The 17,033-nt window shown below is 46.7% G+C and overlaps 1 protein-coding gene and 1 long non-coding RNA gene across 19 annotated transcripts in view; one reads left to right on the top strand and one right to left on the bottom strand.

The window, feature by feature from the left end:
* The window catches only part of TCF4 (transcription factor 4), a 211,458-nt gene that overhangs the window by 31,781 nt on the left and 162,644 nt on the right, over positions 1-17,033 (top strand). The gene's annotated exons all lie outside the window — the stretch shown is intronic.
* Positions 9,990-12,011, bottom strand: LOC136789092 (uncharacterized). The gene is made up of 3 exons (XR_010827874.1): positions 11,554-12,011; positions 10,614-10,778; positions 9,990-10,123 (listed from the first exon to the last, which is right to left on the bottom strand). It is a non-coding gene; the product is annotated as an uncharacterized lncRNA (long non-coding RNA).

Raw genomic sequence — 17,033 nt, 5'->3', positions numbered from 1 at the left:
AACAGTACCTGCTTACCTCACAGGCTTTTAAAATTAGCATTGAAGTGCTTTGCAGTGTGCAGAGTGCGGTGTAGTATGCAAATTATTTTTTATTTCGCTGCTAAGTGGTAAATCCATGCATGCGCTGTCATCTAGAGAACATCAGAACCCATCACTTAAAATATCTGCCTAGCAATTTTGATGAGGTTATTGTACTGTTTAAATACTACTAATAAAAAAAACACAGTAGCAGTAGGAAAAAAAGTGCATTTAAAATGGGAGCTTGGATATTTGTACTGGTTTTTGAAGCCCTAAAAGCAAACCCTGGAGGATGATTGCAGCGAGGTGACGAGGTTCTGTCCTGGGGGACTGAAAATGGGGGTTGTGGGGTGAGGCAGGACACGGGGCTGGCATATCCTGTAGGCAAGTTCTAGGCAAATTTTGGCAAGCTGTAGCCTGGGGAAGGCCTGTTTATTACAGGGAAGAGGAGTGGGGTGCCGTCAAGGAGTTCAAGTACTTGGAGCTTGTTGGAGCTTGGCTGTCCTGGTGAATAAATGGAGTGGACGACCCACCAGGGCTTCTTACGGCTCTGTCTGGCTTTAATTGCGTTTGTCACTGGACTGCGTCTAGAGGTAAAGGATTGGCTTTGTAGAAAAGGTTCTGGGTTGTGCTATGGAGACCAGGTGGCAGCAGTTTTACAGCAGGCTTTTTCCCTTCCAATTTTCAGCATTGGAACTTGTAGAATGTCTTTAACTGATAATTTAACTCCCTACCTACTAATTGGACCTAGGCGTAACTTTGGAGCTTTATCTCTTTCCTATTCCTCATTTTATTTCTGTTTCAATTAGCGAGCGTGCCTTTAGCGAGAGACTAAGATTGTTTTTCTATCTGTTATAAGATTTGCCTGCGAGAGAAATACGTTTTATTGCCTGTCTTCTCAAAAGCTCAGGCAGCATTCTCCCCGTTACAATCAATGGAAAGACCCACGAGCTCGGTCGCTTTAGGTTTGGCCACCCCGTGCAGTGCTGTTGGAGCTGGGGGGAAACTAACCTGTGACGCTTTTTTAACCAAAAATTGCTTCAACCTCCATCTCGTGGCAAATTTTAGAATTGGGAAGAGTGGGCGTGGGAGCTGGAGGAAACATTTCTGCCACAACCTGCCAGGGTCGGTGCCCTGCTGCCAGCGGGGGCACCCGTTTTGAGAATAAAGAGGGGAAACGGGAGCGCCCGCGTAGCCTGGATGGAAGTGATCCTGATCCAAACTGTGGGATGACGGCAGACTGCATTATGGCACATGGGTTATTAAGCCGGATCCACAACTGTTCCATCCCTGGGAGGGTGGTTTGCACTGAAGTAGCTTTGTTTCGATTGATATTTTTGGTTATTTTAGTTGCAGAAGTTTGGGAGCTACTGGCAGAGCCCTCCGGGGCTCAGCTGCGTCTGAGGCAATACAAAAGGGGTAGCGAAAACTTGAGGCTTGACCACATATTGAAAGTTCTTCTAAACAGAAAATCTCCGTTTGCTGACTTTGGCACGAGACCGAATGCGATGGAGAAAATGAAAACCCAATGGGTAAGAGTGCACGGAGGTCCCAGGCAGGGACGCCGTCTTGTCACCCACGCAGAGCTGGCAGTTGGATGCGTCTTGTAGACAGCCAGTGTGTCCTGACAACTCCTCACAGCTGCTGGGTTGCTAGAAAATGTAAATTCTCGTTGCCACAGTTAATCAGTTATTACTCGTTGTTTATTTAATGCCCTTGTTGACCACTCGCTCGACTGATTTTTAAAATGCTTGCAAGAAATTGTCTTGTTTCTCTTGGATATTAACAAGCAAAATGAAAACATCAGAAGTCTGAAACTTAAAGCCTTCTGTTTCAGAGCTCACGAAGTAGCTCGGTGGGTGTAGGCTGTCAGTCTCTCCAGGTACCGTTCTCAAAAAGCAGAAGCTGTGCAGTTCGGAGCCCCGCGTTAACCTGTAGGCTTTGTGTGCGGGGATACAACGTGGTGCTGCAACGTGGTTGGTGTTGGGTTTCTGCTCGTCGTCTCAGAGATGGGCATCACGGGTGAAAGCATGCCTAAAAAGTACTCAGCTGCAAATATGCCATGCTTTGTCCTGGGGTACCTTATTTTCCTGATTATTTTAATTCCTTTCAATAATTAATCTGTTCTAAGATGGCTTCCAAATTACTTCTCTGCTCTCATTCCAACCTCTTCGGTGGCTGTGCTGGGTCTACAGGAGATCAGATGTGCCTGGGTTCGTACCCTCTTACTGCTGTTGTCTGTGGGTCCTTGTGGATTCTTACTCTTCCCTCAACAGTTGCGTTTTGGGGATGAATTACTAACTTAATCCCTTGCAAACTCCATCTTTTTGTTCGTTTCTTCATAATTTATCACGGCTCATTCAATTTTAAATAGGTTCTTCAGCTTCCATGGTGGCTGCTGTATATTACAAAAGAAAAGTCCGAGTCTCGCTTCACCTAAGGTTCACTGTCCACGGGTTAAATAATCAGCTTCCTCCGAGGAACTTCCTAATCTGCTAATTTCTCTTGATTTTCTTCTCTCGCGTTCCCCACCCTCCTCTTCCTGGCCTCATGATCCATGTTTATCACCGCGTAATGTTATTTCCCTCCAGCCCAGGCATCTGCCCGGGTGAGCACATCTTCCTGCCCGCCCGCGGCTCCGTGCCGTGCCCGCCGCCGTCCGTGACCCCCTTCAAATGTTGGGGGCCTGCTGGGGGTCTCTTTGTACTTCTCTGCTCTCCAGCAGACCCCCCCTTTATTGGAGAAACCGAGCACTTCTCCAGTCAAGGTTGTTTGTAGTTTATTTATAGCCGTCGGCTCTGCTGGGTCCCTCCCTTCCCTGGCAGAAAAGCAGCCAAGTGGCAGCCGGACATCTCCCCTCTCCTGCTGGGGGCTTTTGAAGAAGAGGGAACTTGCCCTGCTTGCTGCTCGCCCTGAGGGCGAATAAAGGAGCCTGAGATACTACAGAGCCTTGCCTGAAATTCGCATGTAGCCCATGTTTTTCGCGAGCTGGCAGGAGAGTGTTCTGATGGCATTTCTTCCCCGTGTTTTGCTCTGAGCACGCCTCTGCGCTTCCTGGTTTGGCCGGGACCAGCAGTGGAAGCGCTGAAATGCCACGAGACAGGCTGTTCGCGGGAGGTTTCCCACTCTGCTTTTCCAGACCCAAGCAGTCTCAGTAAGCACCTGACATTTCTGGATGCTGACTTGATCTGAACCTAGTGGCTGTGAGGTGCTTAGTGATGCCCTTTTTCGCTGGCTGGCCCTTGGTCCCCCTTGAAAGCACACATTTGGCCATCCCTTGTGCGGTTTCATGTTCTGTTCATCTGCTGCTCGCCCTTTGCGTTTTGTCCCCTTAGACCTTGAGGTCACCATTTGGACACTGTAGGGGTCTCTTTCCCGAGGGCATTTCCTTGGAGCCTGGCCTCTGCGGAGCACGAACAGGCGATGCTCCTGTCCAGGTGGAGGGGTTTGGTAGGGAGGGAGCTAAATCCTGTGTTTGAACAACAGGCATCAGCTCTCTGCCATTTATACCGTGTATTATTTCGCTAGAAAATAGCGATCCTTTAGGTATCAGTTGCATTTCAACAATTATGTCACTAATTCAGGTAGGTAACCTTTATATTTGTCTTGCACAAAAAGGGTGAATGAAACTTTCATTATTTATTCAGGCATGATTTTGAATTGTGGTTTCCAGCAGGTTTTGCTTTTGGATGAAATTTAGATTTCAATTATAATCGGCAAAATCCAGCAGTTTAAATCAGTGTTTAGTAACTTGATGACTAAGCTTGTGAAATTGTTCTGCATTGAGACGAGCAGAAGCACTAAAAATACAAACTATTAGCTATTTGTATTAGCTGGTGTGTTGAATTGATTGCTTTTGGTTAAGGCATCCTTCAGTGTGTTAGAACTAGCAAATCGCATGCTTTGGGGTTTTATTTTCATTGATAAACTGCAATAAAGGATGAGCTATCATCCATTTTCCAACCTTAGCCTTGAACAGATCAGCCATTGAGCTGTACTGGTAGAACAAATGGAAACGAAGGAAATGTTCCCTGTGTGTTAGGGGAAGAGGCTGGTGATGTTGAAAATAGTGCTGTTTGTCTACAGGCCGCAGTGCTAGGGATTTGGCTCGTTATTTCCACTAGGTTAGTGGTTTATATTTCTTTTGAAATACAAACACCATATTTGCAGTGCTTGAACATTAACTTTTTGTCTCTGTTTAACTCCTGCGAATTCAGATTTTAAAAGAAGCCAACGTTTTTAAATGTACTTTGAATTCTCTTGAAAAGAAAATATTTCATTCAGCATGTTTGTGGTTTGATTTCTGACTGATAAAAGTAATTGTTTCCCCTACCCTTGTGTTAGTTTTCCCCTAGAGTCCCTGGTTTTCGGTCTTGTAGTGCAGCCAAGGAAGCTGGGGGAGGCAGTGGCAGCGAGAACTCCTTTAAGATACTAGATATTGAAAGATTAAGTAAAATAAATAAACAAAAAACAGCACCAAAGAGACTAAAATCTCCCCCCAGTTGACTAATGCTATATGTGCTGTGAAAAAAACTGCAGTTGTATACATCAAATAAGTAAAAAATCGATTGTGACCAAACTCAGTACTGTTAAAGCAGGCAGTTTGGAGCTTTCCATTAACTGTCCTAGAAATTTCCTATAAATATTTATATAAATGTATGTATTAGAATATAGAAATGTGTATGTATTTCTTACGTATACATAATATATTAATTTTACAAACATATATACATTGTGTGTAACTTGCAAATTAGTCCCAGAATATTTTCTATATACGTGGCTTGCTTCTGCACCCGGGAAAGTTAATGGCAGATAGTTCAAATATGCAGAGAGTTGTAGAGGTTATAGGAGTTAGATGAAACGTGTGATTTCTCCAAATGAGAGAGATTTCTCCAAACAACTGAGCCTGTAAACAAAACCACTACCAAAAAAACCTCACACCCCAGCCTAATCTTTTTTGTCTGATACCTTAAAAATTCCAGTCTGAATTTTTTTAATTAGCATTTATTAGGTCAATACCTAATAAATGCAAATAAGAGTATTAGGTCAATACCTAATAAATGTAAATAAGAGCACCTTGGTAGTAAGCACAGTTCTTGTTCTCCCTATTCTTCCTTGCTTTTCTCTGCAAAGTGTTCCTCCTTTGCTGAAATTCCTTAAGTGAAAAAGCATCTGAAGGATCTGTGCGTTTTGATGCAAGACGGCCTAGCGATGGAGCCTTAACTACTCTTTGTAAAGCAGTAGTGAGAAGGGAGTACCGAGCGTTTTACAGCGGCTTACACTTTTATTTGTGAATCGGCGTATTTAAATGTTAATGTTGCACGCCTCCACTGGAGCAGAATACAGGGTATAAACTTCACACTGGGAACATGAAAATGCATCTGTGTCAAGACATTTTTGCCAGCTCTCATTATTAGTTTCGTATAAAATTATAGCTGACAAAGGTCAGGGAAAAATAAATTGAAGTATCTCAGACGCGTTTGTGTATTTGAGATTATTTTCTGTATTTATTTTCACTTCTTCCCTGGCAATCCCCGCTTTGACAGGGCACACGTAGGAGAGAGCAACTGCTGAAAATAGGAAAACTTAATCTGAAAAATGAAGCGGTTGCCAGCCGGTCCGTGATCAGGTGTCTTACCTTTCACTCCGCTGAATTGGCTTTCTGAAATTAATTTGGCCGTTTAGGAAGAACATTTGTGTTATCATAGCCTGGAAATGCATCATAATTTTGATACGCGCTCGTAAATCACGCGGCCCAGCCAGTAATTCCAAAGCTTGTCCAAGAGTCATGTTTGTGCTGAAACTCTGCAGAAGATGTTTCAGCTCAAAAGCACAATTTTGGAACGAGACGCCGCGCTTTGCATGAGATGGAATGGCTCTTTCAACATATGGCAATTATGATGTAGCTCGTTCTGGCAGGGGCCGCAGGAAGTCTGCTGCTCGCATTCCTCAGCATCTCGGGGCGCTGACAACGGCTCGTACCGGTGGTAAAAGCAGCCCTGTCGCAAAGCCGGTTTTCTTCTGGGGTCCCGAAGTTCTTACGGTTTATGCGGCTATTAGAGACTCAGCCCAACCTGTTGCAGGTCCCTTCTGGAGCGGGGCCGCGTGGGGCACAGGCACGGTGCTGCGAGAGGTGCTGAGCTGCGTCCTTCACCCCGCGTCCTCAGCAGGGCTGGCCCTCAAGGTAAATGCTCTAGCACGAGGTCAGAGTCCATGCAGCAAGGCTTCTTTCCGCTGGGCAAGTGAGGCCAGCCTTTTTTTATTCATTTTTCAATGGAAAGCAAGTTTCAGATGGAGTGCTTTGAGGGGAGGGCTAGGTGCAGGGCTAGTGTGCACCAGCCTTGATTTTTGGCTTGCTGAATCTAACACATTATTCATTTTTTTTTTTGGAACCTGAATATAATTTTCCCATCCCCTTGAAGTCCGGAGGGGTGGCGGGAGTGAAAATACAGAGTGTGGAGTGAAAGGAGCTGCCCGATGGAGGCGCTGGGTGCAGAACTTGCGGGTCCACCTTGGTTCTTTCCCCTTATCCTCCATGTCCCCGGTGTGCTGGGAAGGGACCACGATAGAAAGATTGCTGGAAATAAAAAGCACTTGTGTTTATTCTCTACAAAACAGATTTCAAGCATCAAAACCCGTACCAGTGTAAATTGTAAATGAGAGAGAAGGGGATGGATTGGTACTGAGGAGATTACTAAAGGCTTGATCTAACTAGTCATGTTGCAGCCCATAAACCAGATCTAAATCTCCGAAGCGAGCTTAAAAGACTACATTGAGGTCAATCTTTATAATACCTGGGCTTAAGAAAATTGAAAACAAATTTGTGTGCGGGGGAGCTGAGACGCAGAAACCCCCGGTTCGTTCTGCGGGGCCAGCTCCTCTCCCCGGCCCCGCTCAGGACTGGGCGCTCGAGCCGAGGGGCGATGCTGACATAAGCAGCAGCGGTGACTCCATGCAGCTTTGGGTGGTCGGGCAAGCAAAGAAGGGGGGAAAAAAAGTGTCCTAATCCTCTTACGTGCAGGAGAGGTGCTTCTGGGCGCCGCTGCCTGAAGCGCCTCCTCTGCAGCCCTCTCTGTCCAGCACCAGCTGCGCTGAGCAGCGAGCAGCCTCAGCGGGGCACCGCCTGGCAGCTTCCAGCCCCGTGTCTGGCCACAATCAGCACCCCCTGAGGTCCTGCCGGGGGTCCCCGGCGGGGTTTGGGGCTGCTGGCTCACACGCAGCGCCTTGCTGGGCGCAGCGCAGGCACCCAGACCTGAGAGTTCTGCCTCGGGAGGTGCAGGAGCTTCACAGCTCTCTCTGAGACTTTTAAATGTGATTTTTCTTTATGGGGCAGCGGGGGGGGGGGGAAGGACAAAATTAGATGTGTGTTTTCGCTAATTTTATAGCGGATTCTGGCTCTGCCTGAGCAGGGAGGTGGGACCAGGCGCCCCTTCCCACCCCAAGCGGTCTGCGGCTCGTGCTTCTTAAAGCCATTTCTTGCCCAGCTCCTCCCGTAATCCTTTCCTGCGCTGAAGTAATAGCCCAGAGCATGACATCACCTCTCTTCCCAGGAAAGCACTCTGATGTAGTTCCTGTAATTCAAGCAGTAATGCAGTTAAGTTCGAATTAAAAGAGCTATTTCAAATGAGTCTAGTGCAGGATCAGAGCATGGCTGGGAAGAGTTTTCCTTTACAGCCGAGGGAGGCTCGCTAATTACCTGGCGGTAAGGAAGTATAGGGGGGAACGGCACGAAGGGCAAGAGGAACTACATTTGTCCTCTGATCAATTTGCACAAACTGTGCGCGTTTGTGCACTACTTTATTAGACTATCGAGAAATCTGTAATGGTCTGCCAATGCAAGGAGCGTGCCCAGACCGGGTACCCAATTATTTCGCGTGGGCAATTAGCAGCTAAGAGGAGCTGCCTCTAAGTGGCTTGTCTGTATTACAGAGAAATCCTTGCTTCTATGCTTCTGCATGTATTCAGATGTGTCGTACTGGTGTATGTGAGCAAGGCACACCATTTAATTTCTTTGCGTGTACGGGAGTATATAATTTTTTTATGCCCACAGGGTTTTTTGTGTGCGAAGTTTGATGTAAATCCCTGAATCACAGGCCCCTGCTACGGCCAGATGTTGTCTCTGCCCATCCCGTAAGCACAGTAGTGGTTTGTCATTGTTTTTAATGTGACCAAAACAACATGTTTTTTTCCCTTGCCTTGTTCTCAAGAGCGGCCAGAAGTATTTTGGTGTTCCTCCCAGCCACAACAGGGGCAGGAGGCTGGAGTCTTTTAGGAATTGCTGCTGCTCCACAGGAGAACATGCGAAGTTGCCATTGCTGTTTGCGTGTATCTGGGAAATGCATAAATATATTAATTGGGAGGAATTTATGGGAAGTCCTTAAGTGTCGATTAGATCTTCATCTTTTTTTATTCAATGAGTTTCCAATGCTGGTGTCCAGTAACAACCGTGTACCTACCAGTCCTGTTACAAACCCTATGCTCTTAAAGGCAAGCGAACGACGAGTTAAGGTCAGCGTGTGTGATAAATACAGCTGGTTTGGGGCAAGCAGAGATGTGTGCCCCTCTCAGTCAGCCCCATCCAAGGGTCTGAAAGCAGCTTCTGCAGCCCCGACGCCAGGCATGCACAGGGCACGGTGCCCCTGCTGCTGTAGGGCGCTGCGGTAGCACCCTGGGCTAAGGGAGCAGGAGGGGACCTGAAGCTTTGCAAATTGATTTAAAACCCGTTATAAGTATGCAACATCCATCACCTTCTCTACTGGTCTATGCAACATCTGTAAATTGAGCTGGCAAGGGAAATTACGGGCTAGGCTGGTCTGGAACATCGTAAGCGTGAAGAAGGCAATAGTTGTTTTTTTATTTTTGATCAAACCTACGTGGGGGAAGGCTTCCAAGTTCCCGGTGTCTGTGCGAGATGGGATTTGGCTTGCAAATTACACCTGGTCATGGCTCTTGGTTCTGGATGCTGATGGGAAGGGCTGGCCTGGAACCGGGGGCAGCCCCCGGTGGCTGCAGGGCTCGCTGGTGCCCTGGTCACCTGCTGTATATGTAACATATATAATATATAACAATATAATATATAATATTATGTATTATATATAATAATAAAAAAAATCCATAAGTAGTTTATTGGAAGGCATAACCCTAGAAGGGGTTTATTCCCCAGTTCTGGTCCCTTCCTCCAAGATCTCTGGATCTTGAGAATTGCAGAGAGCATCTGCAGCAAAGTGGGAGCCAGCAGATGGTTCTTCCATCCAGGTGCGTATTGATTACGGGTCAGTCAAACCGACCTCTGCAGTTCACTCTGCGTGAACCCACCCCCAAATATTGGGGTTGATAGCATATTTGTGGCAAAAGAAGCAAATCTTACGGTGGATCTCTCAAAGGGCCGTGAGGACAGGGCAGGGGCGAAGTCCGGTGTTGAGCCACGGTACTGAAAACTGGGAGAGGACCGATTAGGGAGTGGGGTGCGACTGCTTCGTTCAAAATATTGAAAACGATGCTTTGTACTTCCTCCTCTGCCATCCAGGCACGTGGAACGTAACTGAACAATAGCCTCAGATACATATATATATATATATAGATATTTTATATATATATCTATTTAGGAATGCTCCTGCTGTCTTTCAAAATAACCTATAAAAATAGTGAGGTGTAATAAGCAGACGTGAATGAAGAGGCCACAGGACGTGGTCAAGAGGTGGGGAAGGGCGAAGAGCCAGCTTTTATGGGAGGCACTGCTGGGAGTCCCAAGCGTTCATATGGCCATAACAGGGGGGAAGCGTGGGAAGGGCGCATGGGAGCGGTGTGGTACCGAGGTGGAGGTGTTCCTACGGCCGTGCCTGTGTCAGAAGCAGGCAGTGAGGGCGGAGAGGGGGCTGTATTTTTTTACCCGCACCTATGGATTCCCTTTGGTGACCAAAAAAAACACGATACCTGTGTAAATCTCCTCGGATGAGCCTAAACTCAAGCACGCTTTAATGACGGTAAAATAAAATAACGCGAAATCCCCTGGGAAAATAGCAAATGCAACTCTTCCCGCTGCAGAAGTGTTAGCTAAAAGGCACAGACGGCTTACGGGTGGGAAGAGAAGACTTTTTACTTAATCCTAGAAAGAAAGTTGAGACACATGTTAGCGGCAAAGCAATTACAGAACGTTAGAGAGGAGACAGTGATTATTGGACTTTATGACAGGAAGTCATTGAGAATTTCCTGAAAGAAGTAAAAGAGGAGCGTATTTGCATTCTGCTCAGCGATTTGGGAGTACTTAGATATTTATAGGAAAATTCCAAGGGGTTGTGTGTGTTTTCCATTATACAGATTTCCTATAAAAAATAAATGTTGCCACAGCAAACTAATGGCTGTGTTTGCTGCTCGCTGCTGCAGAACTCGCTTATTTTAGATTACACCGGGCTGAGGTTTTTACTGAATCATTAATTCACTTTGCAAGTTTGCAAATTTTTATAATACGAAATATGAAAGGTCTATTGTACTGTAAAACTCACAGGGCTTTGAAAAAGGAACGCCGGCGAGCCTTGTAAATGACAGTAAAACCTAAGCAGAGCACCTGCTTCTTTATTTACCTGTGGAGTCCTTACCGCTTTTTTTTATTCTTCAGTAGAAAGCCCCGTGTCTCGTAAGGGTAACTCGGACACAAGTTGGGTCTGGGCACCGCTGCCGTGGGTGACTTGAGTGTCCCGGAGTGATGAGGATGCCCTTGTGCCGTGGGGCAGCAGCTCTCCCTTCTCGTGCTGGCCCTTCCACTTTGAATTTGTTCATCCCAGAATTGCAAATAACACACGGGAGGAGGAAAGGGGGGGAGATATAAACAGAAATGCGCGTTATGAACTTGTAAAACTTCACACCCCAGCCTCTTTTATTGCTCCCTGGGAGCTATCTAAACGTCTGCTTATTTCTCCTCTCTGGCTTTTTGTGGCCAAATGTGTTCTAACAGGGCAAGGACTTTCCTGTCGCTTTAGCTGCTGTCCTGGGCTGGTGCGTGGCTGGGGGCTCTGAGGGTGCTGGGCGCAGGGTGCTGGGCCCTCTACCCGCGTGTCGGGCAGCTCCGGCGCGAGGATCTGCTCGGAGGCACTGGAGATGCTGAGACGCGAGGGGCCTGATGATTTTAGGATCTTAAATAGTCTGCTATGTCCTAGCATGTACACGTATTCACTGGGCGCTTCCAGGCAAGTTATTTAGCATAAAGATGCTGACATCTGCGTGGATGCCTCAATCCCTGTGTGAGCACTGAAATGTGTAGTTCTCAGAGAGACGGAGCACGCAGGCTCCCGTTGTTCTTGAAGCCACTCTTGGTTTTAATTCCTGTATAGATAAAGTCAGAGCCACTGCCCCAAAGAGAGGAGAGAGAAATTGTTTTCTATTGTTTGGTGTGGGGGCTGGGGTGAGGAGGTCATGATTCCCCTAAATCGAGGGGGAAATCGGATCCTATCGATTTCATTTTTCCCGTAAACAAATTTTCCCCCTCACGTCCCAATCCCAGTTCTGCCTCAGTGTTTTAACAATTAATCTAAACCATACTAGTTCTCGTTAGTGCTGCTCCCTACACAATGGCTTTTGTTTGGCTCCAAGCTGCGGTGTGCGTGCGCTTCCTCCTCCCGAGCCCGGATCCAGCCGAAGCTGTGAAATCCAGCGCTGCTTCTGGGGAGCCGGAGCTGACCTCCCAGCCCCGAGGAACTCCTCTGGCAGTGCGTATCCCGAGGGTCTGAAGGTTTCTGGTTCGGAAACGGAGTTGGGTTTCTTGTGTGGCTGCCGAGGAGGTGCAGCCAGGCGATATTCTTCCCCCTGAGCTGGGTTCCCCGGGAGCTGTGCGTGCCCTCCGTGGTGAAATTCCAAATCCCCCGTTATTTCCAGCTCCTGTCGGGCTCGATCCTCAGAGCTGGTCGGCTCGAGCGAGTTACGTGGACTGTCCCCAGATTATTCCCTTAACCGACATGTATGTGCACAAAGGCCCATGCATTATTTGACATTATTTTGCTCAGAAGTCGGCCTGCGCGGGCATCAACAGGATATTATTAGTCCCCCGAACTGACGACAGTTTGACAGCCTGATGCGTAGAGGAAGGAAGTTTACAAACATCTCGGAGAGAGCCATGTCGAGCAGTTGAAGGAAATGAGGCATGTCCTGCTGTTATTGTCCTTATAGCGCTGGGATTCCCGAGGGACGGCACAAGCCCATCTTGAGACCTCAGTCTGGCAAAGCACGAGTTGACTCATATTTTATTTTTGTTGGTTTTGTTACTAGTCTGTTATTGTTCCAATTGTGATGTTGCTTGTAAACAAACTGCTGCTATAATTTTATTTACAGCTATTGAAGGGTAGCTTGGGCACACGGAGAAAACAGGCATCCGAGGCTTCTTGTTGTTTTTCTGTGTTTTTTTTATGTTGCTATACATCAGCTGTGCTACCTCCCAGGTTAAGAAGTACGAGTGCCGCATCTGACTTGCCTGGAATAGGAAGCTCGGTGTGAGACGCGGTGTCCTGAGGGCTGCTCACCTGCCCGGTGGGCTTGGAGGTGTGGGAGACGCGTGGTCCGGGGGCTGCCTGCTGCACCGAACCCTAGCACAGGGCACGGAGTGAAATGACAAGGTAGTGGGAAACCTTCTGTAAAACAGGCGTTGGTCAGCGACACGATATCAGCAGGGCTGGAAACCTAAATCCACCGATGGTGCTGAATGGGAGGAGCGCTGGCACCAGCACCTCTAAACCTAGAGGAGCAAATTCTGAGGTCTTAGATGTCCAGTGTGCCAGTGAATGGCTTTTTTTCCCCTTAGTTTTATTAGTTTTATTTTTTTAAAAGTACTTCTTTACTTGGCTTTTTAATCTTTTGCTATAAATCTTTTATTTTCTCTCCCTATTTATACTTGGTGGCTGTTTTGCTCTTCTCCCCCCGGCTCCTTAGCACGACCCATGCTCGGAGCAAGCGCTCGGGCTGTAACGCCACCCAGCATCTTCAGGGCAATGTCTTACTTCCAGGCTCAGACTAGATCTGGACACCAAATGTCACACCGTGCTTCCACGTGGCGGTGGTGTGAGCAGCAGGACAGCCAGCACTGAGCAGGGGCACAGCACCCCTTCCTCCTGGGGACAGCCCGGTGCCACCTTCTGCCACCAAGCGTGATGCAAAGAGGGGTTGAGGAGTCCCCAGGCTGTGTAGGTGACTGCTAAGATCTCGTCAGACACAGCTCATGGCCCAAAATTGCTTGGTCTCGGAACAGCAAGTCAACTATTGCCTTTTCCAGCAGTTTTTTCACTATTTTTTTTATTTCAGTAGCTAAAGTGAATCAAGACTTAAACAGTCGTTCACAGGAGGGAAGTAAACTAGGCTTCGGAAACTTATATGCTAAATAAAAGACTTCATGCTGGCACGTTGATGAATATCTCTAGTTCTTTCTAAAGCCGGTAGATTATCGCTTGCGTTATGACGAACAGTTAAAACGCCCCAACCCCCCCCCCCCACCCAAACAAGGTTAGTGTGTATCCTATCTTCTTCATGTTTATAGCACGGTTTTATTACTGAAGGTAAGACAGATAACTGGGCATTACTCCAAATTCCTGGCAGTTCTCCCTTTCCGAGGCACTAATATTGGGATTAGCGTGTTGTTTTAAAGCCGTTACCTTTCTTCACCTTCATAATTGCTTGCTCTTAGGGGAGAATACTGCAAACTCGGAGCTCGTAAAGCAGACTTGTTATGCAATGTATGCACTTAGGTTTTATCACCTGGATTTACCATAGTCTTTCTCTGTGTGCATTTTCATATACTTCTATGTACATCTGCATGTTCTTCGATTAAGGGTATATACGGTACGCAAGTAGCGAGGAAAAAACAGAACCCAAGGCTTTGAGCTTCAGAAAGCTGCTATGGCATCTTACAGGGAATTTATTTGCCTGGTTTTGGCATCAGGGTGGCACGTCCTGTGCTAGAAGCTGTAGATGTGTATGAAAGGGAGAAGACTTGATGTTGCTTAGTGCTATTTTCTGCATAGAGAAGCGACTGAAGATCCACTTCCTTTGGGTGCTCCTGCCCTTCCTGGAGTGGAAGGTGTCACAGCTCTACGTGGAGAACCGTCTCCCATCTGAGAAGCTGGGAAACGAGCACCATACGCATCGATTCACTGCCCTGCTGCTCCTGGGAAAGAAAGCCACCTCTGCCTAGCGATCCCGCTCCCGTCTGGCTTAGAGCAGGAGAAAAGAGCAGAAGAAACTGGCCTCGGACTGGGAAATAGGTAGGCAGCGAGGCAGCAGCAACCTTCGCTCGCCGCAGCCAGGAGAGCCTGAAGCAGGCTGACAAAGAGACAGCAGGAGAGAGCATTTACTGCTAACAATTGACTGGATCCCGTGCCCTTGGGGAAGTTTTTGTTCTTTTCTTGGTAGGGGAAATAGCTTGGATGAAAGATATGAGGATATGAAATAAGTTTAACAGCGGGAAGTTGTGTAAACATGATTAATTCCATTAATGGAAACTTTCAAATTGAAGGTTGTCAGTCCTTGTGTATATACCTCTCGTTTTCTTAGGAAATGTCACGCAGAGTATCGAAACGCTGTTCTACAGGAAAGTATTAAAAAATTAAGAGAAGAATACGCTTGGTTAGCTGCCTGGAAAGAGTAAGAGAATTCTGCCGCCTTGCCCAAGCTCATAGCAGCTTTGGAAGGCTTCATGTCATATTTTCCTGCTAGGCTTTACTTGTTCTGTACGAATAGCACGGTCAGTTTGCGGAGCGTGTCTGGGAACGAGGCGTGCAGAAGAACACAAACAGCTTCTCAATGGCTGCTGGTGAGAAGCCGCCTTGAAACTGTGCGACCAAGAAACCCTGAAGTTCAGAAGCGGGTAGCATCGCTCAGCAGGACAGCTTGCAGTTTTGAGTTGGAGATGCTGTTGGGAAACGCAGCCAGTGTCACTGTCCCTTGGTCTGAGTTCAGAGTGACAAGAGGCCTGCAGACACCACCAGCTACCACGGGAGAAGCGCCGCCACCAGGTGACTTGGCTCTCCGCAAAAATCGCGGGAGCGCTGAGATTTCAGAGGAGAAGTGTACAAGGTGCTGTGCTCTGCTTTGGAAGAGGTAATGAACCTGCACTCATTTTCCTCATTAATTATTCAAGGAAAGACTTAAACGTACACGTGTGTGTATATACACATGTACGTGCGCGTGTGAATTCACGGACAGCCCTGCTTACACTCCACAAAGCCTCCCCCCATCCTGCACGGTTGAAATAAGATGCAGCTGACGACAGTCTCTTTGCCTTTTTATGATACGGGGATGCGGTGGTATCAAAGCAGGCAGGATGAAAGCACAAAAGCTTCCTGTTTCCAGCTGTTTTCCTCAGCAAAGACTTTTTTTCCAAAGATGATGCTTCCTTTTAAGGGGTTTTTAATCTGCAAACTGTTTCCTCAGTTTATTTCACTACAGTAAAATGTGTTCCCTTTAGGTCATATCTGTCTCTTAAAAACCAACCTGCCCTTTTCAGTAGTTTTATTTGCTACTCAAAAGAACAAACATGACTTTATAAGAAACCTTTAATGAAGTACAAAGACCAATAAACCTTTTGCCACTAGAGCTGAAAATTTATAGTGATTTTTTTTAAAGAGAAACCTTGAATAAATTAAATGGGGAGAATATACTGACTACATAACACTTCAGGGTTTTAGGCAGTATTTAATACTGCATTTGTACCTGTTTAGCATACAAAAAATAGGTTTAGATTTGTCAAATAAAAAAAAACTTGGGGACACAAGTAACTTTAAATAATGGAAGAAATGGTGATTTGGATTAAAAAAAACCCTTCCAGCTGCTTCCATTACGTTAGTCTCTTTTCATTAAACTGATCTTTGTTTACTTTCTTCTAAAGTAAACATGTATAATTAAAATATATTCTGCCTCTCTCTGCGGCTCTGGTTCTGAATGTGGGCTGGTCGCAGTTGGAAATACCCTAAAGTGCTGCCAACAAGTCGGTGGAAGAGGGGCCCTGAATTTTAAGGTGAAACGTCAAAGGGGGAACCAGGTGGTGGCTTTGGGCTCTTGCCCAAGCTGTCTTGGGCAGCTATAAGTTGGGTTGCTGCCGGTGGAAACCCTTTGGTGGGTTCCCACCCATTCCTTTGCCCCAGTGGATGGGGAGCAAGCAGAGGAACCCCAACACGAGCTCTGGGTGGTGTCACTGGAGGAGGGTGGCAGGTCCCGAGATGGCGACGAGGTCCCGAAACGGCAACGAAACCGAAAGCAGAAGGGAGAGAAGCACCTCAGCTGGTTTGTGCTCTAAAGCTTTCTCTAACATATGTTTTGAATGGCGATGGTGTCCCAAATGCCAAGATGTGTTGAAGGATAGCTGGTTGTTTTTGGATGAGATTGTCCTATATTTACTGCTTACAAGTTTCATTGTTGTTGAAAGTCTGCTGTGGTCTGTAAATATGTTCTGGAGCTGTATAAAAATATCACAATTAACATATTCAGAAGGACAACAATTGTCATGGTTGAATGACTTAGAAAGTAGCACAGGCTGTAAACAGGATGTGCTGAAATGAACTAGCACTCCGTTCCCTTGCAATGGTCTCTTCAACAAACGTCTGCTTGGTATCAGCACTTCTGAAAATAATCTTTGGAGCCTCTAAAGGACATAATGCTCTGGTTTCAAAATCAGTTCTTCGAAGATGAGAAGCTTAGCTGGCATTGCTACCATTAGAGAGATCCAGGTTTGGTTTGGAAGCGATGGCTGGGTTCTTGCTCTCCAGCTTAGCAAAATGCTAGGAAGGGAGAGGGGGTGGACAGATGAAAGTTCTCCCCTAAATTCTGCTGGAAAAACCCTTCTAGAAAAACCCTTCTATTAACAAATTCAGAAGCTAAGAGAAAGGCAAGATGTCCTGAGAAGAACTCTTACCCAGATGCGGTGGGTGTAAAATTTCCATTCCTTGAGGTCCTCGAGGTTGTGGTTGTTTTCCACTCTGTAACCTTAAGGAACATTACAGCAAAAAGGATTTTATCAGAGCGGTGTTGTATGCTCCAGCAAG

Source organism: Anser cygnoides, chromosome Z (assembly GCF_040182565.1).
Source record: "Anser cygnoides isolate HZ-2024a breed goose chromosome Z, Taihu_goose_T2T_genome, whole genome shotgun sequence".
NCBI lineage: Eukaryota > Metazoa > Chordata > Aves > Anseriformes > Anatidae > Anser > Anser cygnoides.
Note: the sequence above shows the minus strand (reverse complement) of the source record. Positions and strands in the feature narration are given on the sequence as shown.